Raw genomic sequence first — 22430 nt, forward strand, 5'->3', positions numbered from 1 at the left:
CAGATTCAATGTAATCCCTATCAAGCTACCAACGGTATTCCTCACAGAACTAGAACAGATAATTTCACAATTTGTATGGAAATACAAAAAACCTCGAATAGCCAAAGTAATCTTGAGAAAGAAGAATGGAACTGGAGGAATCAACCTGCCTGACTTCAGGCTCTACTACAAAGCCACAGTCATCAAGACAGTATGGTACTGGCACAAACAAAGAAATATAGATCAATGGAACAAAATAGAAAGCCTAGAGATAAATCCACATACCTATGGACACCTTATCTTCGACAAAGGAGGCAAGGATATACAATGGAAAAAAGACAACCTCTTTAACAAGTGGTGCTGGGAAAACTGGTCAACCACTTGTAAAAGAATGAAACTAGAACACTTTTTAACACCATACACAAAAATAAACTCAAAATGGATTAAAGATCTATATGTAAGTCCAGAAACTATAAAACTCCTAGAGGAGAACATAGGCAAAACACTCTCCGACATAAATCACAGCAAGATCCTCTATGACCCACCTCCCAGAATATTGGAAATAAAAGCAAAACTAAACAAATGGGACCTAATGAAACTTAAAAGCTTTTGCACTACAAAGGAAACTATAAGTAAGGTGAAAAGACAGCCCTCAGATTGGGAGAAAATAATAGCAAATGAAGAAACAGACAAAGGATTAATCTCAAAAATATACAAGCAACTCCTAAAGCTCAATTCCAGAAAAGTAAATGACCCAATCAAAAAATGGGCCAAAGAACTAAACAGACATTTCTCCAAAGAAGACATACAGATGGCTCACAAACACATGAAAAGATGCTCAACATCACTCATTATCAGAGAAATGCAAATCAAAACTTCAATGAGGTACCATTACACGCCAGTCAGGATGGCTGCTATCCAAAAGTCTACAAGCAATAAATACTGGAGAAGGTGTGGAGAAAAGGGAACCCTCTTACACTGTTGGTGGGATTGCAAACTAATACAGCCACTATGGAGAAGACTGTGGAGATTTCTTTAAAAACTGGAAATAGAACTGCCATATGACCCAGCAATCCCACTTCTGGGCATACACACGGAGGAAACCAGATTGAGAGAGACACGTGTACCCCAATGTTCATCACAGCACTGTTTATAATAGCCAGGACATGGAAGCAACCTAGATGCCCATCAGCAGACGAACGGATAAGAAAGCTATGGTACATATACACTATGGAATATTACTCAGCCATTAAAAAGAATTCATTCGAATCAGTTCTAATGAGATGGATGAAACTGGAGCCCATTATACAGAGTGAAGTAAGCCAAAAAGATAAAGACCAATACAGTATACTAACGCACATATATCGAATTTAAAAAGATGGTAACGATAACCCTATATGCAAAACAGAAAAAGAGACACAGATGTACAGAACAGACTTTTGGACTCTGTGGGAGAAGGCGAGGGTGGGATGTTCAGAGAGACCAGCATTGAAACAAGTATACTATCAAGGGTGAAACAGATCACCAGCCCAGGTTGGATGCATGAGACAAGTGCTCAGGGCTAGTGCACTGGGAAGACCCAGAGGGATAGGATGGAGAGGGAGGCGGGAGGGGTGATCGGGATGGGGAACACATGTAAATCCATGGCTGATTCCTGTCAATGTATGGCAAAAACCACTACAATATTGTAAAGTAATTAACCTCCAACTAAAAAAATAAATGGGAAAAAAAAAAGAAAGAAATTATCCATTTGACTATGATTTACCATCCTTAACATACCCAGGGCAAAACCTTTTGCAGTCTTGGCTGATACAGTTAACACACACACACCAAAAAAAAAAAAAAAAAAAAAAAAAGAAAAGAAAGAAAAGAAAAAGAAGCAAACAAAAAAAACATTGGTGAAATTCATTTCTGATTTGTCCCAGTTATCTGACTGTCTGCTTTCATCTTTTTTTTTTTTTTTTCTATTTCTTGATTTATATGTGTTCCCTGAAATTCACATAACCAGTTAGTCTGAATGTTTCTTACCGATACTTCCCCACACCCCCTGCCTTCCCAGGTCTCAAAAAAGTTTTAGTTTAAAATGTAAGTTTTTCTTAACATTTATGTGCTAAGTCACTTCAGTCATGTTTGATTCTTTGTGACCCCATGGACTGCAGGCCACCAGGCTCTTCTGTCCATTGGGATTCTCCAGGCAAGAATACTGGAGTAGGTTGCCATGCCCTTCTCTAGGAGATCTACCAACTCAGGGATTGAACCCACGTCTCCTGCATCTCCTGCATTGACAGACAGGTTCTTTACCACTAGCATCACCTGGGAAGCCCTTTCCTAATATCTGTTGTGTGTGAAAGTCACTCAGTCATGTTTGACTCTTTGCAACCCCATGGACTAAACAGTCCATGGAATTCTCCAGGCCAGAATACTGGAGTGGTTAACCTTTCCCTTCTCCAGGGGATCTCCCCAACCCAGGGATCAAACCCAGGTCTCCCACATTGCAGGCAGATTCTTTACCAGCTCAGCAACAAGGGAAGCCCTTTCTTAACACTTGGGGCCAGACAAACTCCATAGCATTAAAGCATGAAGCATGTCACCACAGAATAACCTTGGCATATTGGGAAATTTTTCAGAGTTGCTAATTTTTCTCAGAAGCTTCATTAGTCCAGTTCAGTTAATGGCATTGAATATTTTAGTGAGGCCTATGAAAACCACATTATTATCTCTATGTCTAGATTTTTGCTATCAGACATTTTACCCAAGCCAGAGTGGTGAGAGAAATCTGCTCCAAACACAGAAAATAAGGGAGGTGCATTGTCTGTAGAAAATTTACAGACAATAATAAAACAAACTAAAAGTCACTCTGCTTTTTTATTATCACCATGCACCTGGATTTTAAAAACAATGTCAGGGATAAAATACTCCTCTGCGGGGTTGCGGGGGGGGGGGGGGGGAGCGGGGAGGATCTTTGATCAGTTTGAGTCAGGATTTCTCAACCTGAGCATTATTGACATTTTGAGCTGGATAATTCTCGCTGGGTGGTGGGGGCTGCCCTATGTATTAGAGGATACAGCCACTACCCTCGAGATGCTAGTAGTTCCTCCTCACGGATGACATACGAAAATGTCTTTTGTCATTGCCAAATGTCCCCTGGGAGGCAGAAATCACTCTTGGTTGGGAACCACTTGTCTAAGTTCAAATTAATTTCAGTGATTATTATTAAGATTTAACCATTTATATTTTGTTGCTTTTAATAATAATACTTTTTTTCTATCACTTATCATGATAAACATTATATCTGTCATGGAAGTGAACTCAAAGGACTTCCAGTTATCCATCTAGCTTCTGACACACATTGATCCCTCTATTGTTGTTGTTGTTGTGTTGTCACTCAGTCGTGTCCGACTCTGTGACCCAATGAACTCTAGCCTGCCAGGCTCCTCTGTCCATGGGATTTCCCAGGCAAGAATACTGGAGGGGGTTGCCATTTCCTTCTCCAGGGAATCTTCCTGACACAAGGATCGAACCCAGGTCTCCTGCCTTGCAGGGAGATTCTTTACTGTCTGAGCTATCAAGGAAGCCCAGAGATCCCTCTATATGCATTCATTTCCAGAAAAAGTTCAGAACAGCTTAGAATTATATAAGCTTGCTGTTGGTAGAGTTCACATTGTCAACCTTTGTGTTTTTGAATATTCCTGCATTTAAATAGTAGCTTCAAAATAAACAATGGCAGGGCAATAATTTTAACAGCAGATAAACTGGACCTGAGCTGCTTCAATATTGTCATTCTATGTGACTACTCGAATTTTGTATCTGGATTTGGTATACTGGTGTGGTAAGAGGATATTTTAGTTTGCTGAATTTGAACATAAATTTAAGATTATAATGTATCTTTCTATTTTAGCTTCTTATTGAATTGTTTTTAACTGTCATTAATCTACAACATTATTATTTTATTGTTTATTATTACAACACACCAATATATAGGTATAAGTTTTTCTCTTAAAAAATACATTAGTATAAGTAAAAATATTATTCTATTATTTTTTCTCTATAAATGTATATCTCATAAACTTTCACTAATAAATAAGCACTAGGGATGTGATGAAGAACATGATGATAACTATAGTTAACACTGCTGTGTGGTATATTTGAAATTTATTAAGCAATTAGATCCTAAGAGTTCTCATCACAAGGAAAAAGACTTTTTTTTTTTGCCTTTTTACTTATCTAAATTAGATGATGGATGTTAACTAAACTTATTGTGGTAATCATTTTACCATACATGTAAATCAAATCATTATGCTATACACTTTAAGCTTATACAGTGTTATATATCAATTACATCTCAATAAAACTGAAGGAAAGGTGTTAATATATTACTTTTTTCTTTTCCATACTATTTATTTCATTTTAAAATATTTTACTAGCATGATTACACATAAAACATATCTAAGTAACAATATTAATAATCAATAAAAGAAAGTCCTCACTCTCTTGGCCATTAATTTCACTCCATTATCATTACTAAACATGACTTTGTCCTAATAGAGGAAGGGAATGTTAAAAATTATCTTTTCCAGATATCAAATATACTAAGTTCGCCTCTTTTTGGCAGAAAGCAAAGTTTTCTACTGTAAAGTCTTTTGCACTGAAGCAGGGGCAATTTTCTCAACCAGGGGCAATTTTGTCCCTCTTCCCTAGGGGACATGTTTCAATGTCTAGAGATAATTTTGGCTGACACACTAGGGAGGAAGGTGCTATAGGCATCTAGTAAGTAGAGGACAGAGATTTTACACAACATCCTACGATTCACAGGACATCCTCATACAACAAAGGACTATCCTGCCCAAATTTCAATAGTACTGAAACTGAGAATCCCTGGAAAAAGCAATGAATTACATAATCACTCAAAACCCAGCAAATATTAAGAATGTACAGCCCAGCTAAATTAAATGCTAACTTTTATGTAACAAAACACTTCTCCCTGTGAGTTTCTACCCACTCTTCTAGTTTTGTATCACTGCCTAACTGACCTTGCATTTCACCCCAATAAAAAGTTTGTTTTTAGGTAGGGTTGAGAAAGGAAGAACATTTTATTATCATCATTTCCCAAACCTTCTCTAAGCATAACAGGTAAAGAGTTAAATTTGGAAACATGAAGAACATTCTAAGGATCTTGCCAATATTTGCATAGAACACCTAAAACCACATGCATCTCTGTGACAGTCTGAATCTAGAGTAAGTAAAACTGGGAAGTTTTAACACCCCAAACTAAAATCTGCAATTAGGATTGCAAAAAAAATGCCCCTATTACATGATTTTTGTAATCCTTCAGTCTTCTAAGCAGATGAAAAATAAAATTCTAATTATCTCCTCATTGAGCCCATAGATAATTCAGTGACATCTGTAACCCAAACAATCTCCATCTGCTTTAAAAAAAAAGAAAGAAAGACTTAAATATAAATAAAAGAAAAAGAAGATAAAGGCAAGAAATAAAAGCTATATCTTCTCCTTGGAAAAAGAAGATGCTATATTTGATAGGAACTACCTAGATATAAAATTTCCTTGATCTAGAGCTAGGTACCCTGTCCTGGATAAACTCTTAAGGGCCAGTAGTGAAAGCTAATTTCCCCTATAATTACAGTGAATTACTTATTAAATGAGAAAGTCTCAAATAGATATCAGTCTTACATACTAGTTGTCTTTCTGTCAGGGACCAGTTTATAACCAATTTGAATTTACACTGTCCAACCCTACATTATTAGCATGTCAGCAGTGCAGGCTATTCAGTCAGTCAGGTTGTGTGTCTTCAGAAGATAAAATGACATCATTTCTGCTGTTGTGGATATTCTATTGCTTCCCACTTTTGTGTAGATAAAGGTTGGTGAGGGTGAGGGAATTCCCTGGCCATCCAGTGGTTGGATCTCCTCATTTTCACTGGTGAGGGCTCGGGTTCCATTTCTGGTTGGGGAACTAGGTTCCAGCAAGCAGTGAGGTGAGGCAAAAAAAAGTCAGCGGAGATGGTGATCACAAAGTAGTATTTTTATCTTGTGACCATATTATTGTCATGAACTCAGATTCTTGATCTTATATGGGATTTTCTGACAAAAGACTGGAGTAAGTTAATTATTGAATATAAAGACATATCATAGAGTTACCAAAAACCCATGAGAATTGGGAAAGACTTGGATACATGAATAAACTAAACCTAGGACTGCCAAGTATTTTATTACTTCTTAGGAGGTAAGGTTATGTTTACTATAATGCCTTTCTTTAATATGCTACAGTTGAACTTTTTGCTACAAGTTTCTAATTTAACACATGTAAATCCATGGCTGATTCATGTCAATATATGGCAAAAACCACTACAATATTGTAAAGTAATTAGCCTCCAACTAATAAAAATAAATGGAAAAAAATAAAGTAAATCAACCTCAAAGAAGTTGTTGCTACAAATTTGATTAACCATTTTCTGTGTTTAGGATGTTTTTACAGCAAGAGGAGCAGAAACAAGTGGCTAAAATATAATGAACATTGCCTGTGTTAAAATGTGACTTCCCTCCAGCTCACCTCTAGGGAAAAAATGAAATTTAAGTACAAGTTCTAGCTGGGTGCAATCCCTTCCTCCTCCATCATTTTGGGTGCCCAACATACATCACTAATTCTATATAAAAAAGAATACACTTTTGATTTGTCCTTCAAACTCACTTACTATTGATAGCAGGTGTCTGAATTTATAAACTATTAGAGATGCTATCATTAACTACTGGATGTGCTTGACTTCCAATTCCAGAATTGGTTAGAAACATGTGACACTGACAAGAAATGTAGCAAGAACAAAAATAGAAAACTACAGATCAGATTTCATGCTTTTCTCCATATTATGATCTTCCCTCAAAGTTGACATCTTGGCCTTTATAACTTCTTGGCATCCTTTAATAAGTAAATGTTTCCTTTTGATAGCTTCACCCAGCATTTGCAAGAGTAGATATTTTTAGTGCCCTTTTCAATCACTGAGAGTGATAAGATAGAGAATTGGCCTGGTCTATGGATAATTTTAAACCATTTTGTATTGGCTATGTCACTGGTTTATTGGCCATTTGTATAAAGCATAAAATGGTTCTGGAAACTCTACTCCATCCTGTAGCTAGGCCATATAAAACATGTAATCTCCAAATTCTTTGCAATGGTAGTAAAGAGGAATAGAGAAAGCACACAAAGTTCTTACTGACAGTCCAGAAAACTCATGCTCCCTGTGCATTTGCCAAAAATAGGCACACAGGTCCAACCTAAATGCAAAGGAAAGTGGAAATTTTAGGAAACTCATGGATGTTTGTCAAGAATTCTTTCTGCCAGTCATTTTCGCATATATTCTATTTGTAGTCATTTTGTCATTCTACTCTTATATCTGGGATGCAGACCTCTGCCATTGAAATTTAACTCCATTTTGCCTAGGTCCAACAGGCATGAACAGGGAAGCCTGGCATGTTGCAATCCATGGGGTGGCAAAGAGTTGGACACAACTTAGCGACTGAACATCAACAGGCATGAAAAGACATCTGTGATCTCATTCATCAAAATAAAAAACCAGGAAGTGATAAGTGAAGTTTATTTTGAAGTGAACCAATTGCTGTTAGACAAGACATTAGATCCAGTTTAATTCTATGATATGCAGTATTCGAATAGCTTAGGACATATCTCAAAAATGCTTTGATTTCAATCCAGGAAACCAGCACAACTTGCCTGCCGATATGAGGCAGACATTTTGAAATTGGCTAAAAGTATTAATCCTTAGGCTGTCATGAATGCTTACAGGCTGCCTTCAATAACACTGATTTGGCTGTCAAGTTGTGGTAAAATGTCAACATCTCATACTACCCAATTAATGGCTTTAGAGACATACTTCTTCTTACAGAGGAACAAAACATCTGTCTCTCCTTATTTCTCACATAACTCAATGTATGTGGTGTACAATATCATATTATAGAGACAAATAACTGTGGAATGCGATATGGCTGGGGCACAAATTCTACCCAAGTAAAGCACACATACCACTGGCATGGCAGAAACTGCCCTCATTAGTAATGATGTACAAGGACAGTAGTGGCACATTTTTTTTTTTCCCATTTGCAACTTGGGCTGTCAGAAAGTAGTATTTCTCAAATTTTGCACGTGACAAAAAAAAATTCTACTGGAAAACTTCGAATCTCCTATTATTTAAATTATAATGAAATGTAAACTTCGACAACATGTAAACAACAACAAAATGTAAACATCAACAAAATGTAAACATTCTCCACTCATGCAGAATGACTGCCAAATGGTAAATGGTATGGTCCTCTACTGAGGAGAGCATCTCACTCCCTAGCCCATTTTGCATAGCTCAATAGGCCTTAATAGGACTGATAGTAATAGGAGAGTCAACCTACACTGTTCTCAATTGAGATCAATCAGTAGCTCAGTCAGTAAAGAATCTGCCTGCAATGCAGGAGACCTGGGTTCGGATTCCTGGGTTGGGAAGGATCCCCTGGAGAAGGAAATGGCAACCCACTCCAGTATTATTGCCGGGAGAATCCCATGGACAGAGGAGCCTAGCAGGCTATATAGTCCATGGGGTAGCAAGAGTCGGACATGACTTAGCAACTAAACCACCGCCACCAAGCGATCCTTATAGCTGTTTGCAGTGAATAATGGTTATATGGCTTTGGCTGTGTTTGAACCTGTTGGGTTTTTTGTTTTTTGTTTTGCCTCTTCAGGACTAATTTGAGTTTTAAAATACATGAAACTGACTGGTTTTAGTGGGCAGAAATTCAATATGAATGAGGATATATGACTGTCTCCCCAAATTCCTTTCCCTACTTCTTACTATACACATAGCTTATCAACTAGAGACATTCCAAAGCTTTCAAAGCAGACAAATGTGGACATATTATTGAGTTATTGGCAATGAAATAGGAATATAAAGGATGTGTACACTTTCTGCCTCGCTTGCTTAACAGGAAAACGTTTGCACTGGACTCCTTTTCTCTCCTTCCCATGCGATGGAAACTAGACATACCAGAAATTCAGTTTTGACCATGTGATCTAGGAAATGACCTAGGAGATGACAGAGCATCATGATGAAAGGAACCTCTGTCCCTGAACAACCTTGTCAAGCAGGGAGGCCCCACCACTGTGGAATAGCCAGATTTTACTTAAGAAATTAAACTTATTATTTAGACCACTGCATTTTGGAGGTCCTTTGTTGAAACAGGTTAAATTAACCTTTACTGGAGCATTTGACTCAGGAGCCCCATGTCACATGCCCTTGTCCCACCTTTGACATAAACTGCAGTGGACAGTGTCATGTGAGCTTAGATCCATCCCATCCCGTGCTAACCACACCCCCTCAGAGACATAGGGTGCAGTTTTCTAATCATCACATCAGGGCTTTCACCAATGCCTCAATAACCCTCTCAGGCCACATACTACCTTCAAATAATGGGAGACAAGCAGCAATGGGTAAATACTCCACTCTCTTTTTCTAGGTGTTGCAAAGAAGGGTGTTGCAAAGAATGGTTATGTCCCAGTTCTCGAAAGAGTTCCTGAGACAGGCCACCAAGCAAAGGTCCTTGGCTTAAGAAAGAATTCAGAAGCACCACAGTAAAGTGAAAGCAAGTTTCTTTAGAGATATACATATTCCATAGGCAGAATGCGGTTCATTTCAGCAGGTGAAAGGCGTCCTGAGGTTCGGGGTTGTCATTTTATGGGCTGGGTGATTTCATATTCTAATGAGTGGGAGGCTTATTCCAATTACTTTGAAGAAAGGGCAAGGATTTCCATGAATTGGGCCACAGCCCACATTTTGGCCTTTTTATTTTCAGCCAGAAAACTGTCATAGTGCCAGTGGGTATGTCATTTAGCATATGCTAATGTATTACAATGAGTATATAATAAGACTCAAGGTCCACTGGAAGTTGAATCTTTTGCCCATCTTGAACCTATTCAGTTCTAACCAGTTTTTGTAGTATCCTGTTTTTCTCAATGGCTGTATCATTCTTTAAATGGTTGTTCCCTGCCTGCTTCTCTCCTGTCTCACAGGCATACAATTCTGTGAGGATAAGTTTTTTGAAAGAACTGGAAATGTTTAACCCCAAAGGATTGTTAAATATTTGAAAGACATGTATGTAGGCATGGATGCACATATGTAGGTAAATATTTGAGAAGCATTTATAAAAGAAGGCTTCCCAGGTGATGCTAGTGATAAAGAACTAATGCAGGAGACTGATGCGGCTTCGATCCCTGGGTTAGGAAGATCCCCTGGAGAAGAAAATGACAACTCACTCCAGTATTCTTCCCTGGAGAATTCCATGGATGGAGGAGCCTGGTGGGCTACAGTCTATGGGTCACAAAGAGTGAAGTGACAATGACTGAAGTGACTTAGTACATGTATAAAAAAAGAATGAGGTTAATTTTCTTCTGTAAGATCTGACATAGGAGAATGAAGACTAAGAGGCAGAAGATGCAGTGAGAAAGATTTCAGTTCACCGTAAGTAAAACTTTATAAATTCAGCATTGTTCAAAGTAGTTTTTAAAATGTATGTTTGAAATATAGTGACAAGTTACCTAAAAAGCCCTAATGACTCCCACCACCTACTCTTCTGTCCACACAGACAAAGTCCTTCAGGATCTCCCTCTCCTGCCTTGGCTTCTCCTATTCCCCACTTCCCCATACCTATGACAAGCCATGATAAACTCATTTACAGTTCTTCTAATATACCAGGGTTGTTTTATTTCTCTGCCTTTTTACTATGCAATTCTTTCTGCCCTTTCCACCATTTTCTCCCCTAGCAAACCTCACTCTTTACAACCCAGAATGAACATGTTTTCCCTCTGGAAAAACTTGTCTGAACCTTGCCTCACCTCCACAGCATCCACACACAAGAGCTACCTATTCTCTCCTCTGTACTATCTGTTCCTTTCATATCCTTATTTTTTTTTCAATTATTGCCCACATTACACAATGATCTATAGCCTACATGTGTATCAACTCTACTAATCTATGAGTTTCTTAAAATCAGAGACAGTATCTTGTTCATTGTTTTGACTACATCACTCAGGAAGGTCTCTGGCATGTAACTGTTGTTCCGTCTTTCAGTCATGTCCAACTGTTTGTGACCCCCATGGACTGCAGCACACCAGGCTTACCTGTCCTTCACCATTTCTTGGAGTTTGCACAAACTCATATTCATTGAGTCCATGATGCCATCAAACCATCTCATCCTCTGTCCTCACCTTCTCTTCCTGCCCTCAATATTTCCCAGCATCAAGGTCTTTTACAATGAACCAAAATGTTGCAGCTTCAGATTCATCATCAGTCCTTCCAATGAATATTCAGGGTTGATTTCCTTTAGGATTGACTGGTTTGATCTCCTTGTGATCTGAGTGACTCTCAAGAATCTTCTCCAGCACTAAAACTCCAAGGCAGCAATTCCTTGACCCTCAGCCTTTTTGATTGTCCAGCTCTCACATCTGTACATGACTACTGAAAAAACATAGCTTTAACTATAGGGACCTTTGCCAGCAAAGTAATGTCTCTGCTTTTTAATATGTTGTCTAGGTTTGTCATTGATTTTCTTCCAAGGAGCAAATGTCTTTTAATTCCATGGCTGCAGTCACCATCCAGTGACTCTGGAGCCCAAAAATAAAGTCAGCCACTGTTTCCACTGTTTCCCCATCTATTTGCCATGAAGTGATGGGACCAGATGCCATGATCTTCATTTTTCTGTTTTTTCAATGTTGAGTTTTAAGCCAGCTTTTTTATTCTCCTCTTTCACCTTCATCAAAAGGCTGTTTAATTCCTCTTTGCTTTCTGCCATTAGGGTGGTGTCATCTGCATATCTGAGGTTATCGGTATTTCTCCCTGCAATCTTGATTCCAACTTGTGCTTCATTCAGCCCTGCATTTCCTATGATGTAATCTGAATATAAGTTAAATAAGCAGGGTGACAATATACATCCTTGACGTACTCCTTTCCCAATTTTGAACCATACGTTATTCCATGTCTGGTTTTAACTGCTGCTTCTTGACTTGCATACAGGCTTCTTGGAGGTCAGTAAGGAGGTCTGGTATTCCCATCTCTTTAAGAACTTTCCACAGTTCATCCTGGTCTACACAGTCAAAGGCTTTGGTGTAGTAAATAAAGCAGAACTAGATGTTTTTCTGGAATTCTCTAGATTTTTCTATGATCCAACGAATGCTGCCAATTTGATCTCTGGTTCCTTAGCCTTTCTTAATCCAGCTTGAATATCTGGAAGTTCTCAGATCACATACTGTTGAAGCCTAGCTTGAAGGATTTTGAGCATTACTTTGCTAGTGTGTGAAATGAGTGCAATTGTGTGGTAGTTTGAACATTCTTTGGCATTGCCTTTCTTTGAGATTGGAATGAAAACTGACCTTTTCTAGCCCTCTGACCACTGCTGAGTTTCCCAAATTTGCTGACATATTGAGTACAGCACTCTAACAAACAGCATCATCTTTTAAGATTCAAAATAGCTCAGCTGGAATTCCCTCCACCTCCACTAGCTTTGTTTATAGTAATGCTTCCTAAGGCCCAGTTGACCTCACATTCCAGGATATCTGGCTCTAGGTGAGTGATCACACCATCATGGTTATCTGGGTCATGGAGATCTTTTTTATATAGTTCTTCTGTGCACTCTTGCCACCTCTTATTAATATCTTCTGTTTCTGTTAGGTCCATAACGTTTCTGTCCTTTATTGTGCCTGTTTTTACATGAAATGTTCCCTTGCTATCTCTAGTTTTCTTGAAGAGATCTCTAGTCTTTCTCATTCTATTGTTTTCCTCTATTTCCTTCCATTGTTCACTTAAAAAGGCTTTCTTATCTCTCCTTGCTATTCTCTGGAACTCTGCATTCTAAAGGGTATATCTTTCCTTTTCTCATTTTTCTTTTGCTTCTCTTATTTGCCAGCTATTTGTAAGGCCTCCTCAGCCAACCATTTTGCTTTTTTGCTTTTTTTTTTTCCCTTGGGAATGGTTTTGGTCATCAACTCCTGTAGGATTTTAAGAACCTCTGTTGACAGTTCTTCAGGCACTCTATCAGATCTTATCCCCTGAATTTATTTGTCATTTCCACTGTATAATCACAAGGGATTTGGTTTAGGTCATACCTGAGTGGTCTAGTCGTTTTCCCTGCTTTCTTCAATTTAAGTCTGACTTTTGCAATAAGGAGCTCATGATATGAGCAGCAGTCAGCTCCAGATCTTATTTTTGCTGACTGTATAATGTTCTTCCATCTTTGACTGCAAAAGAATATAATCAATCTGATTTTGGTATTGACCATCTGGTGACGTCCATGTGTAGAGTTGTCTCTTTGGTTGTTGGGAGAAGGTGTTTGCTATGACCAATGTATTCTCTTGGCAAAACTCTTTTAGTCTTTGCCCTGCTTAATTTTGTACTCCAAGGCCAAACTTGCTTGTTATTCCAAGTATCTCTTGACCTCTTACTTTTGCATTCCAGTCCCCTATCATGAAAAGGACATTTTTTGTTTGTTTTTTTCTTTTTGGTTTTTTTTGATGGTGTTAGTTCTAGAAGGTCTTATATGTCTTCATCGAACTGTTCAGCTTCAGCTTCTTTGGCATTAGTGCTTGGGGCATAATCCTGGATGTCTGTGATGTTGAATGGTTTGCTTTGGAAACAAACCAAGATCATTCTGTCATTTTTGAGATTGCACCCAAGTACTGCATTTCAACTCTTTCATTGATTATGAGGACTACTCCATTTCTTCTAAGGGATTCTTGTACACAGAAGTTGATTTAATGGTCATCTGAATTAAATTTACCCATTCATATCCATTTTAATTCACTGATTCCTAAAGTGTCAATGTTCACTCTTGCCATCTCCTGTTTGATCACTTCCAATGTACCTTGATTCATGGACCTAACGTTTCAGTTTCTTATGCAATATTGTTCTTTACAGCATCAGACTTTCACCACCAGACACATACACAACTGGACATTGTTTCCGCTTTGACTCAGCCTCTTCATTCCTTCTGGAGCTATTTCTTTGCTCTTCTCCAGTAGCATTTTGGACTCCTACCTACCTGGGGGGTTCATCTTTCAGTGTCATATCTTTTTGCCTGTTCGTACTGTTCAGGGGGTTCTCAAGGCAAGAATGCTGAAGTGGTTTGCCATTCCCTTCTCCAGTGAACCATGTTTTGTCAGACTCTCCACCATGACCCATCTGTCTAGGGTGGCCCTACATGGCATGGCTCATAGTTTCATTGAGTTAGGCAAGGTTGTACTTCATGTGATCAATTTGATCAGTTTTCTGTGATTGTGGTTTTCATTCTGTCTGCCCTCTGATGGATAAGGATAAGAGGTTTCTGCAAGCTTCCTGATGGGAGGGACTGGCTGTGGGGAAAACTAGGTCTTGTTCTGGCAAGGCCATGTTCAGTAAGTCTTTAATCCAGTTTTCTGCTGATGGTAGTGACCTCCTTCAAAAGGACTTAGGCCAAGATGCCAGACCTCCCAGAACAGTTGTAGTCAGTGCCCCCAACCTCACGGCAGGCCACGGTCAACCCATACCTCCGCCAAAGACTCTCAAGCATACACAGGCAAGTCTGGCTCAGTCTCTTGTGGGGTCACTGTCCTTTATCCTGGATCCTGGTGTGCACAAGGTTTTGTAATAGGCGTGTAATAGGCACTCAATTACTTAAAGAAATGAATTTAGGAAAGAAGAAAATATAGAAAGAGGGAAGAAGGAAGGACGACTGAGAATTTTTGGTGGGGGTCACAAGAGTTGGACACTACTTAGTGACTAAACAACAACAACATTCAGAGAGAATTAAATCATCAAGCATGGTTATTCTAACTTACCCTGAAGGTTTCTTCCAACTCTGAGTATCTATGATTCTAAAAAAAAAAAAAAATTGCCAGCTGCTCGAGGCTAATTATACTTATTTAAATGAAAATTAGTTTAAAGTTTCAGTCATCTTATAGTGAGGAAACTGTCAAAGTAAAAAGAAATATTATGACCTGTTAAATCTTATATTGTTGGGTTTCTGAAATCAAAAGTTAGTAAATGATTCTTTTTATATCATTTAGTACAAGCGTGAAAATAATTATACCTACCTTATAGTCACTGAGAGTTTTATTAATAGAAGTAAGTGATATGCATGTACTCCAGTGTGTGCATATGTGTGCACATGTACATCCATACCTATGAGAAGTATACCACTGTATCCCCTGAAGTGAAGCAATCAGATAAAGAATCTCAGCACTATAAAGGAATAAAGTAAAATTGATTGCTTTGTCTTAATCAGCTTTTTGCAGTAACAGAATTGCAAAGTACCCATTTATTAACACAATTATTATATAACACAATTATATAACACAGTTTATTATATCACAGCTCCCTATCTCAGACCCATCTGAACACTAAGATAGTTCCAATCTAATAGATAAACCCAGCTGTTGTCCTCTGCTTCTCATTGTCATCAGGTTCAGGTATAGCAGAGCTGTGGAAGATCCTCATTAAGTGCAGCTTCCCTGACTCTTTCTTCAGCCACTGTTGGCATGATGTTCACACCTAACCCAGGGAGTCACAGTAACAAGAAGCTACTCTATCCCTTGCCCACATGTCCCACTAAAGTTCTTTTACTATCTCCACTATCCTCTGTGGTGGAAAAGAATCCAGAGATAAGGTAGGATTTCATTTCATACACAGCTTCACAGCTCTGTATCTATTCTGAATGTTAAGTTGTGTTTTTTTTTAAATATTGATAGTAATTATTAGAACCGAGCCTCTGTGAATTTGTGAAAAGCTATGAAATTTGCACCTTTAGCAATCCCCTTTGGAGTGGTCACTTTCTTCCCTTTAAGTTTTACAGCTCTCAGTATCCTTATAATCCTTCTTGGTTGTCCGGGGTCCTCCACATGGATATCCTCCATTCTCTGGAGTATCCCATAATCCCTGTCAGCCTCCCTCATCGTAAAACGTATCTGTCCTGAGAACTAGTTTTCTTACCACCTTTCAAAAGTGACTAGCTAAATAATTGATCAATTAATTCATTATGATCATGTTATAGATAATACCAACTAGTGTTGAATCATGCCTCCACCACTTCCTTGCCATGTGCCCTTGGCTAAGTTATTTAACTTTCTTTTTGCCTGAGTTATCTCATCTGTAAAATAGAAATGACAAGAGCACCTATCTTAAAGGGCTGTTATGAGAATTAAACAAAGTAATACACATAAAGTGGTTAACATGAAGCCTGGCATTTAGTAAGTACTCAATAAATGTTTAGCTATCAATAAGCATATTTTAGGAGGGAGTTGAATGTTCGGTTTCAGAACATCGGTCCTAGGAAAACCCCTTGGGAGTGATTTTGCTGGCCTACATTTTACCACATATTCTGCCTGCTACACGAGGAGGATCTTAGTGGTTTCTTTCTGCACATTTGGACAATATAGAAAGACCAATGAGAGAATAGGAGTTTTTCCACACTATCAAAGGTAACACTCTTTAGTTCCTGAGTTTGATCCCTGGTCAGGGAACTAGATACCACATAATTCAACCAAGAGCTTGCATGCTACACTAAGACCTGGGGCAGCCAAATAAATAAATATTAAAAAAAAAAAAAAAACTAAAGAAACTTTTTAAGATAGGTAAGTACTCTAACCAAGGATGCCCCTGGGAAATAATTCAGTCATCAATTTTTCTAAAACCCTTGTGTCTTCCTTGTGTCTTGTGAGAATTTTTTAAAAATTTATTTGCCTTTTCTCCCTAGTTTCTCTTGAATGATGACTATTCTCCTTCATCAGCTGGGCCTGAGCATTTTGACATACCTTATCAGAAAAAACTGTGTTCCTGGACTTGTCCTTATACTTCTTAATGACTGGTATCATAAATACCTCCCCCCAAAAAAAAAATATATATATATGTTATGGCCCAAAGTAATGTGCTGAAAGTCATTTTTCCTTTTCACGGGGGTCATTTCAGTTATAGAAAATGTGCTTTTTAAATATATAAAAAGAAATTCAGATTCGTTTTTAAGTATTGTTATCTCTGTAATGACTTAGTTTCTAGACAAAATTGGCATCCTTTTAAAAGTTTGATTTTTTTCCTTCAGTTCCTCTCTTTTTTCATAAATGTGGCCTAGAATATAAACCTGTTGCATGAAGTCACAGACTGACAGCTAAAACAGAAGACAGGAAGGAGGTTACAGATTGTATATGATGAAGCCAAGATAGGAGAGAGGTCAAATCACTCCCATCTCTTTGCAGCTGATGTTTGAACTTGCCAGTGTAGAAGGTAATCATGCACACATCAATCTATCTTCCTAATAATGGCCTCTTTAATGAGACTATAGTTGCCTGCATGTGTTGGTCCAATTCTACTCTTTTGTTTTTAAACATTCACAGTATTTGCTTCTCATCTCAGTGTTTTGTTTTGTTTTGTTTTTCTTTACAGACAATGTTACACATTTAATATTTTCTATTTAAAAAAATGTTGATTGAATTGTTATCTTAGCTTTGTATTTCTTCTCCTTCCCTCCCACACTCAGACACCAGCCCCTTTGAAGTTTCTTGAGTGACCACATACATATTGACTGAGCTATTTCTGTCATGAGCTTAAAAGTACCATGCATAAGTCATTCTCTATTTTCTTTTCACTCCCTTTCAATTCAAAGTGTATGTTCTCTTGGCAATACAAAATGATGCATTTCAACAGAGTGCACTTTATAAAATGTCTGTTAGACCATTTTTACTTTATAGGGAATCAAATGTTCATGTCTTAAATATTGGCGAATCCTAAGGACTTCAGAATGAAGGTTATAAAAGCATGGTCCAAATAATGTCGTTGTAATGTGTCTTGAATTTAACTTAATGGTATTATTATCTTCAAATAAATGTTTCCATTCATCCTGTTCCTCGGATCATTTTCAATTATAAGCAATAAAGTAAAATTGAAATTGTCAAGTCCCATCAACAAGTGTTGATTAAGCACATTTCTGTTTTTTAAAGCTACTACAGACAGCAATCCTGAGAACATGTGTTATGGAATCAAACTTGTGTCTACTCACCCATGCACAGTAAAAGCCAATCTACAAACACTGTGTTGTGGTGAAGGAAAGTGCAGCAATTATTGCATGCACCAAACAAGGAATCCAGGGCAGCTAGTCCTCAAGAAGCCTGAACTCCCCAAAAGGATTCAAGAAGGAATTTTTAAATCCTAGATGAGGAAGAGGAGGTACAAGGTATGTGATCAGCTTATGCACAATTCTCTGATAGGTTGATGGTGAGGTAACAGGGCAGTGTCACTGGGGTTAATATCTTTGGTCTTCAGGCTCCGGTAGACCTGGAGACTACATGATCAGGGCACCAAGTAGTTAACTTCTTGCATTTGATGAAGGTTCTAGCATTTGTAAAACAACTCAGGAAATGTACTTCAGATACTGTTTTTCAGGTACTTCAGAGAGGGGCTAAATGAGAAGATACAGGGGAGGGGTCTGTCCCAAGAAGTTCCCATAGGGTCCTGCTCCATTATGTATATATTTTCTTCCTTGATTTCTCTTCCTGTTATTTCCTTTCCATGCATCTTTGTAACAAAGTATCAGCTATTAAGTTTGTGAATATGGCTGCAGAAATAACTACAATGTTCAACTAAATTGGGGGGAAATCAAACTTTTTTTTAAATTGATTTTCCTAAATGAATGGCCAAGGGGGAAATTTGAAACTTAAGTGAAATTCTATGTATTTCTAAACAACTTCTTTTTGGAAAATACAGAAGAATCACTTTAAACTAAGAAATATAAAAACTAGTCACCTTGTAATAGGTTCCTCATTATTTGCAGACTCCATGTTTGTGAATTTGTTTCCCTACTACAATTTACATAAATCATAACTCAAATTCAGCTCACTCTAGCATTGTCTGCCATTTATGACTTCTGCAGTGAATACAAATTTTTTGAGTTGTCAGTGTACAGGTCTCTGGCTGAAATCAAACAAGGCAGCACTTGGCTTTCTTATTTCAGCGTTCATACTATAAACAAGTGTCCTTTTTCCAGTCTATTTGATGCTACATTTTTCATGCTTTTGGTTGGTGATATTCCTGTTCCAAATGGCCCCCAAGCATAGTGCTGAAGTGCTGGCAAGTATTTCTAAATTCGAAAAGCTATAGTGTGACTTACAAAGAAAATATATGTGTTAGGTAAGCATTATTCAGGCATGAGTTATTAGTGCCATTGGCTATCAGTCTATTGTTAATGAATTAACACAATATATTAAATAAGGTGTATTTAGAGACACACACATAAAACCAGGTTACATATTGATTAGTTGATGAAAATGTTGCAACCAAAAGCTCACAGGAACCCAACCTTGCATATCCCCTAGGAGCAATGGTTCAATACTTTATAAAACATAACTACCACAAATAACAAAAATCAATTGTATTTTAAACCCAGGTTCAGTTAGAACTGCCAAGAAGTCAGATACATAAATAAATTAATAAAGTGTCTTTCTATGCCAAGATATCTGGATCATAGGCCCTTGAACTTTTTCATAACGGGAGTACTGAAATTAGGTTAATTTATTTTGAACATAATTCTCTGTTTTCAGAAATAAAGATGTCTGCAATAAACAAATGTATCTCTAACAAAGCTTAAAAAAAAACATTTGAAAATTCTCAGTTACTATTTTTTATGGATAATATCTTTGCTTATTTAAATACATGGATGCCTTGTCAAGCTAGTTTTTCCCCTTCAAATCAGATGCCATGACGTTTCAGTACTGCTTTAACCACCTCTTGGTGTCTCACCTAAGAATGCCTGTTTCAGTTCTACCTGGAAGTCTACCACTTAGACTTCCACCTCTGGTATACAGTGGCCCTATAGTCTATCCCATGTGTAAGCCATCATAGGGGACTGGAACGCAAAAGTAGAAAATCAAGAGATACCTAGAGTAACAGGCAAGATTTTGGCCTTGAAGTAAAAAAATGAAGCAGGGTAAAGGCTAACAGAGTTTTGCCAAGAGAACACAGTGGTCATAGCAAGCACCCTCTCCCAACAAACAAAGAGATGACTCTACACATGGACATCACCAGATGGTCATTACCGAAATCAGATTGATTATGTTCTTTGCAGACAAAGATGGAGAAGCTCTATACAGTTAGGAAAAACAAGACTGGGAGCTGACTGTGGCTCATACCATGAGCTCCTTATTGCAAAATTCAGACTCAAATTGAAGAAAGTACGGAAAACCACTAAGCCATTCAGGTATGACCTAAATCAAGTCCCTTTTGATTATATAGTGTAAGTGACAAATAAATCCAAGGGATTAGATCTGATAGACTGAGTACCTGAAGAATTGTGGACAGAGATTTCTAACATTATATAGGAGGCAATAACCAAAACTATCTCCAAGAAAAAGATAAGCAAAAAGGCAAAATGGTTGGCTGAGGAGGTCTTACAAAGAGCTGAGAAAAGGAGAGAAGCAAAAGACAAATGAGAAAAGGAAAGATATACCCATTGAATGCAGAGTTCCAGAGAATAGCAAGGAAAGATAAGAAAGTCTTCCTAAGTGAACAATGCAAAAAAATAGAGGAAATCAAAACAATGGAAAGGGATCTCTTCAAGAAAATTAGAGATACCAAGGGGACATTTCATGCAAAGATAAGCACAATAAAGGACAGAAACTGTATGGACCTAACAGAAGCAGAAGGTATTGAGAAGAAGTGGCAAGAATACACAGAAGAACTGTGCAAAAAAGTCTTAATAACCTGAATAACCACGATGGTGTGATCAGTCACCTAGTGCTAGCCAGACATCCTGGAATGAGAAGTCAAGTGGGCCTTATGAAACATTACTACAAACCAAGCTAATGCAGGTGAAGGGATGCCAGCTGAGCTATTTCGAATCCTAAAAAAAATGATGCTGTTAGAGTGCTGTACTCAATATGCCGGCAAATTTGGGAAACTCAGCAGTGGCCATGGGACTGGAAAAGGTCAGTTTTCATTCTAACCCCAAAGAAATGTAATGCCAAACAATTTTCAAACTACCACACAACTGCACTCATTTCACGTACTAGCCAGGTAATGCTCAAAATCCATCAAGTTTCAACAGTATGTGAACCAAGTATTTCCAGATGTTCAAGCTGGATTTAGAAAAGGCAGAGGAACCAGAGATCAAATTGCCAACATCCAGTGGATCATAGGAAAAGCAAGGTAATTCCAGAAAAACATTTATTTCTGCTTTATTGACTATGCCAAAGCCTTTAACTGTATAGATTACAACACACTGTGGAAAATTCCAAAAGAGATTGGAATACCAGACGACCTTCCCTGCCTCCTGAGAAACCTGAAAGCAACAGTTAGAATTGGATAGGGAACAATGGACTGATTCCCTCCCAGCTGGGAAAAGAGTCTGTCAAGGCTGTATTGTCACCCTACTTATTTAACTTATATACAGAGTACATCATGTGAAATGCAGGGCTGGATGAAGCACAAGCTGGAATCAAGGTTGACGGGAGATTATCAACAACCTCAGATACGCAAATGATACCACCCTAATGACAGAAAGCAAAGAAGAACTGAAGAGCCTCATGATATGGGTGAAAGAGGAGAATGAAAAAGCTGGCTTAAAACTCAACATTCAGAAAAGTAAGATCATGGCATCTGGTCCCGTTGCTTCATGGCAAATGGATGGGGAAACAATTGGAAACAGTGGCAGACTTTATTTTCTTGGGCTCCAAAATCACTGCAGATGATGACTGCTGCCATGAAATCAAATGACACTTGTTCCGTGGAATGAAAGCTGTGACACACCTAGACAGCATATAAAAAAAGCAGAGACATCAATTTGCCAACAAAATTTCATCTGGTCAAAGCTATGGCTTTTCCACTAGTCATGTATTAATGTGAAGGTTGGACCATAATGAAGGCTGAGCGCTGAAGAATTGATGCTTTCAAACTGTGGTGCTGGAGAAGACCCTTGAGAATCCCTTGGACAGCAAGGAGATCAAACCAGTCAATCCTAAAGGAAATGAATCCTGAATATTCATTGGAAAGTCTGATGCTGAAGCTGAAGTTCTAATACTTTGGCCACCTGATGCAAAGAGCCAACTGACTCATTGGAAAAGACCTAATGCTGGGAGAGATTGAGGGCAAGAAGAGACGGCAAGGACAGAGGATAAGATGGTTGGATGGCATCATCAACTCAATGGACATGAGTTCGAGCAAACTCCAGGAGAAAGTGAAGAACAGGGAAGCCTGGCATGCTGTAGTCCATGGGCTACCAAATAGTCAGATACAACTGAGCATTTGAACAACAACAACAAGCCATCCCTGGCCCATTTCATCGAGCCTATGGCTGTTCCTCAAATGGAGTGTCAGGCATCTCCAGCAGCCACTCAGCTATCCTTAGTTACTTTATAACACAGCAGCAGTGAACATGTGC

The sequence above is a fragment of the Dama dama genome, chromosome X (assembly GCF_033118175.1).
Source record: "Dama dama isolate Ldn47 chromosome X, ASM3311817v1, whole genome shotgun sequence".
Taxonomy (NCBI): Eukaryota; Metazoa; Chordata; class Mammalia; order Artiodactyla; family Cervidae; genus Dama; species Dama dama.